The 15,138-nt window shown below is 44.4% G+C and overlaps 1 protein-coding gene across 5 annotated transcripts in view; it reads left to right on the forward strand.

The window, feature by feature from the left end:
• The window catches only part of LOC126871382 (LIM/homeobox protein Lhx9), a 416,377-nt gene that overhangs the window by 233,744 nt on the left and 167,495 nt on the right, over positions 1 to 15,138 (forward strand). Inside the window, exons 1-2 of one of the 5 annotated variants that reach the window (XM_050630131.1) lie at positions 12,383 to 12,880; positions 13,012 to 13,340. The exons of 3 other annotated variants lie outside the window; for them this stretch is intronic. The gene's annotated coding sequence lies outside the window, so the exon portion shown is untranslated. Of the gene's footprint in view, positions 1 to 12,382; positions 13,341 to 15,138 lie in introns of those variants that run through there. One more of the 5 variants, XM_050630129.1, reaches the window with a different exon arrangement.

Here is a 15,138-nt window from a genome sequence, read left to right on the forward strand (position 1 = left end):
TATTCGCCTAATAAGTATCAACCCCATTCCTCGTCTCGTAGTTTCTTTCGGAAAATGAAAAAAGAAATTCAATTTCTAAGCAACTTACGTTCGATCTAACCGAAGGTCCAATTAGAGGCGAGACTATCGCGTGTGAACGTAGTCTAAAGCTGCACGTGCACGACCTATCGACAGGGGAAGCAAGGGGAGGAAAGTGTGTACTTCAGTATCGCCGTTGGGACTTCACAAAACAGATTTAGCAGGTGAGGTCGGCAGCAACAGCGGGGGCCCCGTAAAGAAAGCGTTTAATTAACCCTTTGATCTCGAAAACAGCGTGGCAGCCGCGCACTTAGCTAACGGGCTACATTGATACCGAACTTCGTTAAGCACTTTAACCTTTACGAGGTTCATTTTCGAATTAATCCGCCCTGTCGATTCCCTGTTCGTTCGTAGCTCTCTTCGAAAAACACGATTCGCCTCTCGTGTCTTCCGCGTTCCTCGGACACGATCATCGTGCGAGCAACGAATTCCCTCTCACAGCCGCGCAATTTCCCCCGAGAGTCCTTTGTTCTTCGTTACTTACTCTTTTCCCATTGATCGAGTTTCGTGATTCAAGGTAAATCATGGACTAAATATCGCAACTTCTATACAATTGGCGTGGAAAACACGAATCTTCGGAGAACTTCGCGTCAGATTTCTTCACGACATTAAACTTTTTCCGTGTAGTTAATGTGCTCATCGCTAATACAGATGTTAGTTCAAATTGTTTTCAATTTTAGTGTAACTACTGACCCCTAAATCTTCGCGGAAATTTGTTCGAAAACATTTTTACTTTTATTGTATTGTAATACCTGACACCCTAGTAAGATACACAAGGAACTACGGATCATTATCGGATATAGGTCAATATTTGCGTAAAATTTAATCTGCTGATTAGCAGGTGAAGGGACGCGAATCCTCCCTAGAACGCAGTTGAGGAAGAAAGAGGATGATGAACAAGGCAACCCCGTCCGTCGGGCCGTAAATAATAAAACTGCGAAGGTAAATATAATTACCTAACTGTGTGTGTAACGTGTTTGTAAGCGGGCGTGCCGCGACGGAACAACAATCATAAGGTTCTCTTGAAAACGAGCCGCTTTTGAAAGGGCTATATGCCCCTATGCCAATGGCGCGGCAGTTTGAATTAAGATTTCAGTGGTCCCCAGTACTCGTCAAGATTGCGCCACTGGCCAATTTAATCTCCACCGGTCCGCGAACGAGATCCTTTTTACTGGCCCTCCCCCATTTTGTTTTCAACCGGAAATCACAATGCCCCCACGTAAACATCCCACTGAATGGATAGCCGATTAATTAAGCGACCCTCTTTCTCGGGGTGTCCTTTATGGTAGCCACGTCTAAGACGAACGTGGATACACGAGTCACGCGTTTCTAGATTTAACTTTGATTTTTTTCCCCTCTTGGGAGATTACGTTAAGAAATTGTAAAGTAGAACGAACAAATACTAATATTTTTTATCCTAAGTACATAGTATAAATCGTCTATTAATTTTCTCGTATTCTCGAATTATTTATCAGCGAACTTCTGTTTGAAATGTGTTTGCCTGTCATTTATGCAATATACAAACGATTCGAATAAACATTTTGATATTCAAGCCTCAAATTTTGAATCGAATTATTAACAGACATTTTGTATCACAGGTTTACCAGGTTTTTTGGTATTTCCCCGCCAAAATACTGTATTATACTTTTTCCCAGCTATGTTTAACGTCCCTACGATACGAGACCGGTTGTTAGCCGCGCTTTTTACCAACTAATTTCACTGCCACATATTCCATTAATCCTATCTCTTTTGTCAGAAAATCCTCGACCATTCCAGAGAAAATTCAAAAACTCGCTTTAATCGAACGGACAAACAGCCACCATTTCTCCTTCGACAACCCTTGCTACCGTTTGCCCTTGGAGCAAGAAAAAAGGCTGGAGAAAATTCCTCTTCGACTTGCCAGTAAAAATGATCCACCGGAAAATTTGATCGGATAAATGTTCCCAACGATGGTGGTCGCGAGCTACCCTTAACTCGATGCCCTACTCCCTACGATTTTGGCTGGAGCGTATGGCAGCTCACAATGGGAGCCGAGCGGGTACGTAGCTAGGCGAACATTATGTGTATCTGGCTCCTCCAGAAAGAACGTACGAGCGAGCAGGTAAATTTAGCGACGAACGTTCGAATGCGCCGCTCGTATGCGAGCACTCGCGGTGACTCGAGTGCGCTTCGAGTGTTCGCGTAAGGCACGTAGATAAAATACGTGCTCGGTACACGTACGCGCGGGCTGCCCTCTCCCCCTTTCCAGCCTCCCCAGGGTAATTGGCCCTCTTGATCGCGTTCGTAGGACCGCTTTTCAATATTCTCGTTGGCGTTCCTTTCTCCGCGCTCTACGTCCGCCCCGTGTTCCTTCTATTTCTTCCTTTCTTCTTCTCTCAAACCTCTTTCTCGCGACGATTCAACTACTCGACGCGTCCTCTTCGACTCACCGCCTTTTGATATATATTTTCTAATTCTATCGGCGGATTTTGTAAGATGCCGAGTGTGTTGGACTTGGTCGAATTTGAACGTGCTACTGAAAATTATCGTGTCCTTGTTTTGGGTTAGGAAACTTGGGAAACTTAGAAAATTAGGATTCAAGAGTCCTTTCTTTGTGTTGGTCGTTTCTTTGGTCTGCCCGGCATTTGTTGCGAGATCAATTCGTTTCTTCGTCACATCGGTTTCTGGATTTGTCTAAATTGAGAGCAAAAGGTAACTCCAATACTCTCAACAACAAACTGTATAATTCTCGGACTAAAGTAGATGTCGGTTTAATATAATATTGAAATAACGAAGAATAAGAAGAAAATATCCTGTGCAATAACATGTGATTTGGAAACAAGAAATTCTTCATTTTGAGTTGAACGGTGAGTTCCTTTATTTATGATTGGAACAGCTTATTGAAATAAGTTAATACTACAAGTGCGCATTCACATAAAAAATTCACCTCTGCTCTCGATGCCTTAATTACGATAAATATTTTCTTACACGTTATCTTCGCTCGCTTCCGTGAAATTACATTCACGATGGACAATGTTTTCGTTTCTGGCTGGTGGCAGGCTTGGAGGAGGATTTTTAAAAAGCGGACGGCTAGACCCCACGCCAAGTCGGTGGGTTGTTCAGCGGACAGGTCAGTTTGGAATTCGAACAAGCTGCTACCGTAGAAGCTGCTGCAGGGCGGGGCAAACGTCAGGCAAATGGGAAGCATCCCTAATTTGAAACTGAGAGAAGAGAGAGCAAACAAGTGGCGAAACCCGGTTCGACGCTGTTACGGTGTCGATTTTTCAGCGGCAGACACTCGGTTGACCCGTAGATTTCGACTTCGATGTCGTATAATTTCCTTGCCCGGTGTGATTCCACGATTTATACAAAATTACGCGTGAAAACATCCTCCTTCACGCTTGAGACTCTTTCATTCGGATATTTTAATAATTATCCTTTAAGAATACAGTTTTCTTGTAATTTACGTGACAGTGATTTTGACATTTGTCGAAGTAATTTCAAAATTCAGCAGAAAGCTCAGGATACATTTCACAGGTTACCTAAGAAGAATCGAAATTTAGGACTATGAAAGAGACCTTGGTCCTACGAAGAACGAACCAAAGCTTGCTATTATTTTTAATCATTCGCACTATCCTCTTATCATAAGCAAACAGTAAATGATCTTCGATTTTTATTATATCCGCAGATGCAGAAAATGTATAATTATGAAAGTCACGTTAATTTCAAGATGCTATGAACCCTAGTCAAATCGTTCTATCATCTTCGATCATCCGTAGCATCCTTTTACCACGACAAAAGGATATCACCGAACTAAATTAACCCTACGATTCCTTCCTTTCTCCGTCGCACGATGATCAAACTTCCAGCCACGTAGACAGTCAAACGAAAGGTAACAAAGTAAGCAACGTGTCCTCGCGGAAAGTAGCTTAGCGGATCGTTACGAGGCGCTAGCGCGGTGTTCATCGACGCGACCAGAATGCAAATAAGGAAAAAATACGATATTCTGCGTATCGAAACTCGTTCCTGATGAGAGGGAGAACAGGCAGAAAGGTGGTGAAAGGGTGGGTGACCAAAGGCAGTGTTCCTTTTTGGACGTTTGAAAAATATTTAACACCCCGTGACGCGCGGATCCACACCAACGACGACGCACACACCGTCGATATGACCGTTATAAATTTGCCGCGGAAACCTCTGATTTTTAGTGGCAATGATTTTACAGGGATATGACACCCGCCTACGCCACGCTACCATGTAAGGTGCGTGTATTTTGGTGATTTTTACGAGGCGAGTTTACGAGGCTCGCGCGCCCTCCGCGGCTTTCGTAATGATCTTCGGAAGTTTGCGGAAAAAAAGGCGTGACCATCGAACTCGCAGACATCGATCCCTGTTCGTTCTACGACCAATATGTGTGTTTATTGCGATCTGCAAACAGAATCGTACGGCTTAGTCAATTTTGTCGGCTATCCTTTATTATATATTTTATTCTGTTCTTAATAGTATTTACAGATTATATTATAAAATTCTTAATTTTGGATGATCTTCTGATATCCGATATAATCTTTAACGATAAAACAGCTAAAGTTAAAGTACTGTTGACTGTTTGGATATCATCCATTTGGTTTCTTTCAACGTACCGTTAAGAAGTGATCTCTAGTTACGTACTAAGGAACATCGCATACTCTGTGGACATTGTAGTTGCATAAATCGAATGATCAATCACGCAAACTCTTGCCATCCGAGTATCGAAGTCTTCGGCTAATCTTTAGTATCCTTAAGACATTCTCTTCGGTATCTTTTATGACGACATTACATTATATCTTATTCTTAGTCCCTTTACGCTTTGTTCTTGTCTCATTACTCCTTGCATATATGCATCTTCTTCTTTTCTATTGTGTGTACATACTTATCATCCTATTTTCTGCCGCCTAAGTTAATCTTCTGCGGCAAATTGGTGTATCCCGTAATAGCAAATAAATACGTACAACGTGGATCGAAGACAGTTATAAGACAGAAATTATTCTTCGAAATTCTATGGAAAAAGCTATCCCGTTTGCCATATTTCATTCTATCCATCCGTGTCTCAAATTTATTCTCAACTATCCTCTGAAACACTAAAACCAGAAGAAACGGATAACAATTACTTCCAAATACACTATCCTAAAGAAGAACTGAAATTATTCTTGCAATCTCCATCGAAAGAAACTACTGCCGAAGAAAAGAAGCAGCAGCGATCGTCGGTTAAACTTCGGTTCACCCAAAGTATACCCCACCAAGTATACCTATACCATGAAAGAAGTTCTACCTCCACGAAGGACAATCGAGTCCCGGGCTTGGGAATTTTATCCTTATTGGATTACGAAGAAACAATCCTAAGTCGTCCTAACGAGTGCTTGGCCGCGTAGGATATCGTTCGGGCTCACGATAGATATCCTAATGCCTCCTGACAAGCGTGCCTGTCCTTAGCCGGTCGGCACCTTTTCGAGCTATCCGCTACAATTATCCGAAACCACGGCGAGCTTCGGTCTCTCTCGTTGTTTTTTTCTACCCTCCGTTTCGCCTGTTCGTTCGACGCTTGTCCATGGCCAGCAGGATCCTTTCCAGGGATTCGCCTATTGTCTGTGACCGAGAATCCTTCGGCTTCGCTGTTTTCTTGCATCGCGGTTGGCCTGATGAGAAGCTAGATAAAAGTTTTGACAAGATTGCGGTGCCCGATACCTGGTGAACCGATAACAAAAAGCTGGTAATGAAAGTGAGCGCGTTCTGTCACGTTACCGAATACGTTTTGTTTGTTGATACTCTGTTTATCTTCGCTGATTAGATAGGCAGACCGAGGAATTTTAATGATGTATGCACTGATAACGAGGGATCGCTAAGGAAATTCTGGTTCGGGAAGTTCACTCGTACGTAGAATCGTTTTAGTAGTGTAAACAGAGGCGATGTTTAGACATGTTTTTTGTATGTATAATTTTTGTAGTTTTAAGGCTTCGGGTTATCGTTATCTCTGACGAGACTGGATGGGACTGAATGAACCTTGAAGAATTTCCAGAGTATTACGTGAAAATTTTCGTAGATCTTGTAAGAATCAAAGTTGCAATCGAATACGCGAGACTACATATTTAATAGTTTTAGATTAAAATATAATTTTGTGACAAATCATTGTGAGTCGAATATGAATCGTATCCTGTAGAGTAAGATAATTTGGATCATCTAACAATTTCGCAACATCTTAAAATTCAAGCTTGAACTTTGCAGAACAAAGAAAAAGAATATGTTCATCTACTCTTGCCAATGAAAACCCAGTGTATCGGAAGAGGCGAACGAAACGGTTCGTATCTACTAACGTAATTTTTTATTCCGCCACACGCACGTGTCGTTAAAAAAAAGGAAATATCCGTGGTCAGGATTTACAGTGCGCCAACGAATAATAGAGACGTCGAGGGAACAAACGATTCTCGTGACGAAACGCGACAATGGCGCGCTTCGAGTTCCTACTGTATGCAAATTGAAAACGCATTCGGATAAGTTGCAAGCATCGATACGTAGTACAGTGTGTTCGTTCGGTCGGTCGGTCGGTCGGTCGCGCGACTTGGCCGGCAGCGGCATGCAATACGCGCGGTACCAGCATCGCTTTAAAAGTTAAGGATCAATCAGTCGCGGCCATTGTTTCGTGGCATTGTGCGACGAACACCGACTTGTTTATGGTCCCGAAACGATAGCGTGGAGAAACGATAATAATAATAGACGGGTGCACAGGGGAGTACGCAACAATAAAGCGGAGCGCGATCGCAATGGTAAGCTGTACGACGAACGAGTTCGAAGCCGCGAGTTGGCTTCAGAGTGAAAAACAAAAAAAAAAAAAAAAAAAAATTTGTGAGCGAGAGAGAAAGGGTGCCACAGTGTGAAATATCCTCCCACGCGAAATTAGAATTTCGACGAACGACGACGCGCGGGAAAATACGGGAAGCTGGCCGGCTTTTGTACCGTGCGCTCTATAGTCGTAAAGCATATTCGAATTTTTCGCCCGCGCTTTCGTACTGCTACGATTTTTCCTTCGTTTTGCCAGCAACGGTTCTCGATTCGTTGGATGATCATGTTTTAAGATAGTTTTACATACGTTTTACGTAGATTTTATTGAGTATGACCGAATGTGTATATATTTCAGTTTCCCTGTGTCCATTAATTTATTCGCTATATTCTTTCTCTTAACTAAAGCTGCTGCTCGATATTCGATCAAAATAACAAAGAGTTACACAGTTAAATTTGCAAATTGTTTTATACAAAATAATTCAAAATGAATTTTCTGCACAGTTTCTGTAAGTGCCGAGTATACTGGTTGTTGCTAATAGAAATCGAGGAGAATTAGTGTATCGTATCGTTACAATAATAATATATATTAGGTTGTCTTTCTTTTACAGACACGTCTTTTACAACGATGCATCTTTATACGAACATGAAACCTAATCTATCAAACGTTGTGATATTTATCTTGATAGATTCATTATTTCCTTATAAAACGAAAGTAATTTTTCGGACGACCTAATACTAATAATATGTACATGTTCTTGGTAATATTTTATAATAGTATTGACTTCGCATAACAATCTCAGCCTGTGAAGAAGGGACACTGCAAAATATGATGTTTTTGATTGATCATCCATCCTATCCATGTATTGTTTGTTAGCAACGGTATCGTTAATAACGATACCTTGTAGTCGTCACACAAACAATCTGCAGCAATCAGCAAAACATTGATGCTGCTATCGAGGTGTGTCGATTCTATGCCGTTACCACTAAGCGCACTTCCATTAAAATACGCATAATAATGCGAATATGTCGTTGTCGATCTGATGTCGTTTCCATGCATTGTGCTGTTAGATGGACGACGACCTTTATCGACCGAGATATACAATTACTCGAGGCAGGCGATCCTCTAATTATTTCGAGCGATGTAAATTGGAATGGCGGAGTTCCGCGGGATCGGCTCGTCGTTGACCCGAAAGCAGGCACGCCGATGTTTTAATCATTCCAGACGTGAGGGAAATAATTCATTCGCGTTGCTATTTACCGCGTTAATTATTAAAAGTGCATTATGACGGTGTGCCGTCGCACAGCCTCTGACGTCGCGCGCACACCCGCCGGAATAAGTAGATCGCAATTAATAAAGTAATTAATCATGGGATAATTGAACGAATTAAAGCCGGATAAACGAGTCGCGAGTACTTGTACGCGTGCCACGGTACCGTGCGCCATAATTTCAATCGCGTTCCTCCTTTGTTTACCCGGCGAACAAAATAGGAAACGTGAAATATGGACGTAGATCGACAGACAGGTACTGACCTGTAAGGTATTATATACAGCGACTACAAAAATTATCTATACATGGACGTATTTGTTATTGTATCTAGATACTAATTACTTACGACATTTAGTATCTAATACTTATGACTTACTGATCTTAGTAACGACTACCTTTGATAGTATGAAAACAAAATGCAGATTAAGGGAATGCGGAAATATTTTTTATAACCACAGTATCGTAGTATCGTGGACGAGGGGCCTGAGGGTGTCGGGCGAATTATAAACAAGCGGTTGCGCTGCATGTGCGTGGTGAGGCTAAGACAAAAGACAAGGGATTGCTAAGGGACGATAAACGAATTAACTGTTATTGTGAGTTGAGAAGTCAGAGAGTGCGAATTGCGTTGTCGAAAGAGTGTAGCTAGCGTTGTCGAGAGACCGTTAGATCCGTGGTGACGAGAGTTGCAAATTAATTATTTCATTGTCTTAATTATAATACGTTATTGTGATTAGTTCACGTTAAACAACCATCGTTTCTTATTTAATCAACATCTGTTTAACCCATTTATTGTAAATAAACTAATTGTAGTAAAGATCCTACAGTATCTATTTTAATGGTGATTGAATTTTATTTATATTCAAATTTAGAAGAATTTATGTAAATTGTTTCATCATTTAGCGTGATTCATACACGTATATCTTTCTTGGTTCTTGTTTAACGAAGATAAGCAATTGTTGAATAATCGAGGAACTTTCTGTAAGAAGGTTTCATAAGGCAAAATGGCAAATCGAATAGATTTATTGAAAGTTTCGATTCTGAGTTTTTAATGTTATATTTTATACAACGCATAATATATTCGAAGATTTTTTCGCAAAAGTGTTCAAATACTTTTGTGAGCTACTGTAGGTATATATTTTTCGTACTGTTTTAAGACTAGCTTATATCACTATAGTATAAATTAGTTGCTTAAGATCCACATATTTTATAATAATAATGTAAAACGACGAAGAAAGATTTGTTCGTATTTTTAATACCAGAACACGATCTGGAACGAATATTCTACATTCACATAGTAGAATCTACAGCGATGTTACAATCAAGCAAAGAGGTTGTAGATAGATTCCAGGAATGACTGGAAAGTGGAAGTAAATCGAGTTCCAACCGTAGAACAAATAGAAATAACACGAACCTGGAGGTGGATCGAGCCACTGTTCAGCAGAAACAGTAAGACTTTCCATCCTCGTTGCTTCCCTTCTTCTAGCGCTTGCTCTCGCTTCGATCGAAGATGACGCGACGATGACGAAAGTCATTAGCTCTACGTCGGCTTTCAATTAATCGTCCTGGCCGATTGCAAGTTTCGATTAACCGATTACCATCGACAAAGTACAAACGGAGAGCTTAATTGGATGTTCGATCGTTTTCGACCGAAGGAACGAGGATAGCCAAGTGTAGCTCGCATCCAGACGCGAAAACGAATTCTCGAACGTTATGCAAACAAACGTGTGTGAGCTTGCGCTAAGAGTATAAAAGCAGCCGGACAGCAATTAAAATTGGAACTTAATGAGTTCCCTACGAGTTGCGTACGAAAATGAAGACGACGCGGCTTCTCTTTCATCAACGCGAGAAAGACGAGATCTTTTCAAGACACAGTCAGCGGTCGTGTTAATCGCGTGGCATTTCCTTCGTCCGTTATTTTACTATTATTTCCTTCGAGCGGGTAGAAACGAGCGTATCAACGAAGAAAATCTTCGTCCAAGAGAGAAAAGAAAGACAAAAGAAAAGAAAAAGAAGTCGAGGGGAAGAGGAAGTGGTAGAAAGTGGAAAGAAGGGGAGTCTGACCGGTAAACGGAGTAATCATTTTATCCCGCCTTAAGGGAAGCACTTGAAAGTGTCGTATAATTTTTCCGGAGCACGCGCCGCGCTATTTATGCGCGTAACTCGTGTTTTCCGCAGCCGCAACTGTACTCTCTCCCGAGTTTTAGCGTAATCGCTGAAGCTATGCCGTTTCACGGATGAATATAAATAGACGCGTGTGCCACTAGACACGGCCCGTTCCAGCCACTAAGAGATTCGACTCCTAGTTTTCATTCTGGACGCGACTCGCCAACAGTTTCGCGTGGACACGCGCGCGTTGAATTCGCGAACGATTCTCGCGCCGATCGTTTCAGGTAAATCGAGAGTGTTTGAGGCTGCGAGTCCTCCAGATACACTGTGAATACGCGTTGATCGCGCGCTTGTTTTCGGTAGAACGTCGGTCGAGTGAACTGTGCAGCATGGCAAAAAGAGGCTGCTTAGCAATTGGATTAGGTAAAAGCTGGTGGACGACGACGTTCCACGAAACACACGTTCATTGCCGATGGAAGAATGCTGTTCCACTTGATTGAAGAATCGAGAGCTGATTCGTGTGGAGATACATGCGAATCATAGACCCCACACTCTATCCCAAATGAATTTTCATGATGGTCTTTTTCCTTCGCTTGAGAAGTTTTGTTGTACATATTGTTCCATCTAGTTATCGTCCAGTGGGGTTTACGAAGTTTGCCTGCGACCATCGTTTTAGCCCACAAATACAGATTTATAAAGTACGAACCGATATAATTGGAATTCGCATAAATTTTAAGAAAATCGAGATCGTTCTCTAATTCGAACTAAGCTTTAATAGAAACAGATTGTTTACCCATAGTAAGATCTATTGTACATCGAAGATTCAAACGACGACTAGAAACAAAAGCAATGGGACGATACATTTGCTCATTGATGTTAATTAGACGAGATGTTATGGAATCCGTGGTTCGGAGCGGTACTAAAAGACGCGATACGTATCAAGAGATATGTGCAACGAAATATGGTGGTCCACAGAGAACGGCACTCGTGGTTGGCCAGCGATAAGTGACGTTACGCAGCCCATGGGAGGGGCAAAGAGGCTGAAAGTAATAAAAATAAGTAATTACTCGGAGTAATCGGCCACCATTCCGGATTCCCGAGGACCGTGGTCGTTCAATTAGCTGAAAGTGTTCTTTCACTTCCACGGTTACCGCGGCAACCATTGTCCGGGACCTTCAGGAATTCATAGTTGAAACACAGGGACGGACGGACCGATATCCGAAATGCTCGCAGTTTCGTTGGTTTTTCACGGTTTCTCACGTGACAACCTCGATCTCTGTATATCTGATCCTATAACAACGTAACACGTAATCAAGATAGCCGTGTTGCAAGCACAAAGTAAGCTGATGAACGATCGCTACGAGTTTACTACAACGTACTTCGGCCGAGATAAACCTATTGCAGATTGTAATACGCAAAAAAGTGGACTTAATAACGCTGACCAAGAACGGTGAATGGCAAACGAACCATCCTCGTCGTCATCGTCGTTCTCGTCCTCCACCTCTGCCTCCTCATCGCCGTCGTCGTCGTCGTCGTCGTCGTCGTCATCGTCCTCTCGTCGTCGTGAAACACGAACACAGAGTGAGACCCAAGGTAGGTGGGGGGAAGGCAGAGAGGCGGAGCGTAATAAAAATAAGTAATTACTGCGAGTAATCCTCCCCCTCCGTCGCTGGCCTCCTCATCTTGCCGCCACCCCTCTCGTTCTCTACGAGAGTCGTTCAATTAACGGGAATACTGTTGTCTTCCCTCACTACGTTTCCCTTCCATTCCCCCTCCGACAGCCGGAACCCCATCCCACGCCCAGCGTCCGCGAAACCCGCGAAATGTTTCACTCGTAAAGTCGCGTGGAGTGCGGACTGCGCTCTCTGTACACCGGGGTAGGGCGAAAGAGGGGAGATATCGATGCCCCTCCTTCACTCACGCCCCTGACGTCCATCTATCCTTCCCCCACCGCGCTCACCCCGTTCCCCTAGCATCGTGCGCCATCCCTCTCGCGCTTCTCTCTTCCTCGTCCCCACCTCGCCGAGTTCCTATCCCCACCGCGCGCCCACCGCGGCGCTCCCCGCTCCCCCCACCAGTCACCCCGCTATCCCCTCAGTTGCAGCCTATCCGCTCGGGCGCCAGGCGCGCTCACTCTGGCCCTCTGCACGGCCCGAGCCGGAGTGGGGGAAAGCTCGAAAGCCCCACTCGCTCGTCCGCCGTCGTGCTGTACGGTTCGTGTCGTGGCTCGTACATGTTCTACGTGTCGCGCGGTGTGCTTTCGCGTTCGACTCGATCTTCACACACCGGTCCCATATCTCATGTTTGACAGCGGTGTATTTCGCGATTCGAGCGAACAGTTACGCGAGATTCGCTGCTTCTTCTCGTCTATCGGCCGATATCGCGAGTCGAGTCGCGGTTGCATCGTGTTACCTCGTCGAGTTCCGATTTTCTCCTACCGAGGAACAAGCGGAGAACTGATGCGGAACACCGCAACGCAACTGTGCTCGCTGTGTCCACGCTAATCACCTGGACTACGTATCTTGGATGACCGGGAAGATATTGTCGTTCGTAGAAGGGAGCATCGTCGTCGATGATCGAGTGGACTGAACTACAGCCGGGAGAGGTGCATCGTGGTCGGTGCGTTACGAGAGTCGTTAGGTGCGGGATTCGCGATACGAAGCGAAGCTTAAGATCAATAGTCGAGCGTGCAAGACGCGGGCTTTCGAACGAAAGCTTCGTTTTCTCGATTCCAAGGTTTTCGACAGAGTGACAGGTCATACTCGTTGCAGGCACCGTGACACTGGGAAGGATTCGCAGGACCGGTGCGTTGACACCTGTCCGTAGCTCCATACGGACCTCTCATAGTTCGTAGTTTCCACGAATGTCGTACCTTTTCGTATAATCTTTCTGTGAACCGTCGGATCGACCGGCAACAACAAGCATCGTGTTCACACGACGAAAAGAAATATAATAATAATCGTGTCGTTAGACAAGTGTCGTTCGTCGATCTACTACATTGTGCAAAAAGTGTATTTGTTTGTTGTCTGTTCGGCGGCCAGCGGCTCGAGGGAATATTACCGTCGACCAAGAACACAGCCTACGCATGCCGTGGATCGAGGTAAGATATTCCCGCACCTTTGCCACGGGCGATCAAAATTCACGTAAGTCCGTCAGGCTCTGTATCTACTTTGATCCTCGCGCGTCTTATCGTGACCGCCTGCTATCTGTCGAAGAAATCGATATCGTAGATCGCAGATAACGTCCGAAAGCCCTTGTATTCGACAAATTCGAGTGAAGCACTACATCTGTTTAATTAAATCTCACTACACGATTTACAATCGTTCGGGTGTCTTGTCAAATGTGTCGAGGCTGTAGGTGTCAGGTGAACGTAGTACTCGCGAGCTTGCGGTCTGATTGTGAGTTTAGGTCTGAGTCGCGGTGGTTCACGTCATGTTTCTCATCGTACGTAAAACATACCGAAAAGCGAATTCTTAGTACAAAAGCTTGCTTGAACGCTATATAATATTTTACCAATGAGTCGCGAGGGTATCGTGCCAACTGGTGGGCACGGGAAGACTGAGAGAAGAAATTTCCGTGTAAGGTCTCGAGGCTGGCTGGGGCACGCAGGCGCGTCCGTCGCCACGTGGTCGAATGCTGATCCGCGCTAGTCGAGGTGTTAACCTTTTTCGAAAATCGACGGGATCAGCCGGCGGCTGCGGCGGTGGCGGCGGCTGATGTGGCGGTTGCGATGGCGGTGGCGGCGGCGGTGGCGGTGGCGGTGGCGGCCTAGCTCGCCGCGGGGAGGGTGTGCACACGCTTGGCAAAACAAGTAGTTAGTTACGTGAGCGCTGGCAGGCCGCCAAACGAGCCTCGAACTTTGAAATTGCGTTCGAGGCTTTCTTTCGCCGCGGCGATTATATGCGCGTCGGAGATAGGACAATGAACGACAGAGCAAGAGAGAAAAAAAGCGAAGGGAGAAGGAAGAGGAAGAAAGAGGGACGCTTATATTCGAGATTTCTACGCTGCAAATCGTCCAACCTAACCTCTTACTAGGTTGCCCGTGTATGGCACCAGGGGTGTCCTACCCTAAAGTTCGCCCTTGTTTTCTCTCTCTATCTATCTTCTTTTCTGTAATTCACGCGGCTATCGCCGGTGTATCTCCTTTCTGGCGCGGCCAATTAGTTTGCCGCCGCTATCGCGCCTGCTGGCGAACAGATAGCATCGGCTAAAATGTAATTGGCTCCTTATCGAGCGTGGCGAGCTTACGATTTCTGGACTGGCCAGCAGTCCAGATCCTTTTCGCCACACACGTAGCGCACGAACCGATTCGATCGTTTCTCCGTGGTTGTCGGCGTTTTTTCGGGGCGTCGCTCAACCATTTACAGCAAAGCCTCGTGCTCCAGCGAAATCGCCAGAAAATTCGCGCGGGGCCTCTGTTTGTCAGCGAAGTCCCGAAATTGCTTCTATCTGGCGCGCCATTAATCTCTGGAAAGTAACACGGAAAGCAAAGGAGAGAGAATACGCGATGGCCAAGGAGTTAAACTGCAGAAAGAATCGTTGCTTTATCGAGACTCGGGACCGGTTAATGCCGACCTTTATTTTTCGCGTTCCTTCGCGTCGTTTGTATTCTCGTTTCAACGATCGCGCGACCCGCAGAATAGCACTGGCCAGGCATCTATGCAGAATATAGGACGAACGAGGTATTTTCGAGGTAAGGAAAGACGAAAGAAGGTTCGGTGTAGGAAATCAGCTGAATCGAATGGAAGAAAAATTGACTTTTATTTTGTAACACCGATTGTAACCATGCTGTTGCTACGTTCTAAAATCATCGTTTGTAGGATACGTTACGAAGGATTATTCGCTATATAGTGTGCTACTCACTGTAGTAAATGGAACGAAGATGCGTCAAAAAGTAC

Source organism: Bombus huntii, chromosome 11, assembly GCF_024542735.1.
Source record: "Bombus huntii isolate Logan2020A chromosome 11, iyBomHunt1.1, whole genome shotgun sequence".
Classification (NCBI taxonomy): Eukaryota; Metazoa; Arthropoda; class Insecta; order Hymenoptera; family Apidae; genus Bombus; species Bombus huntii.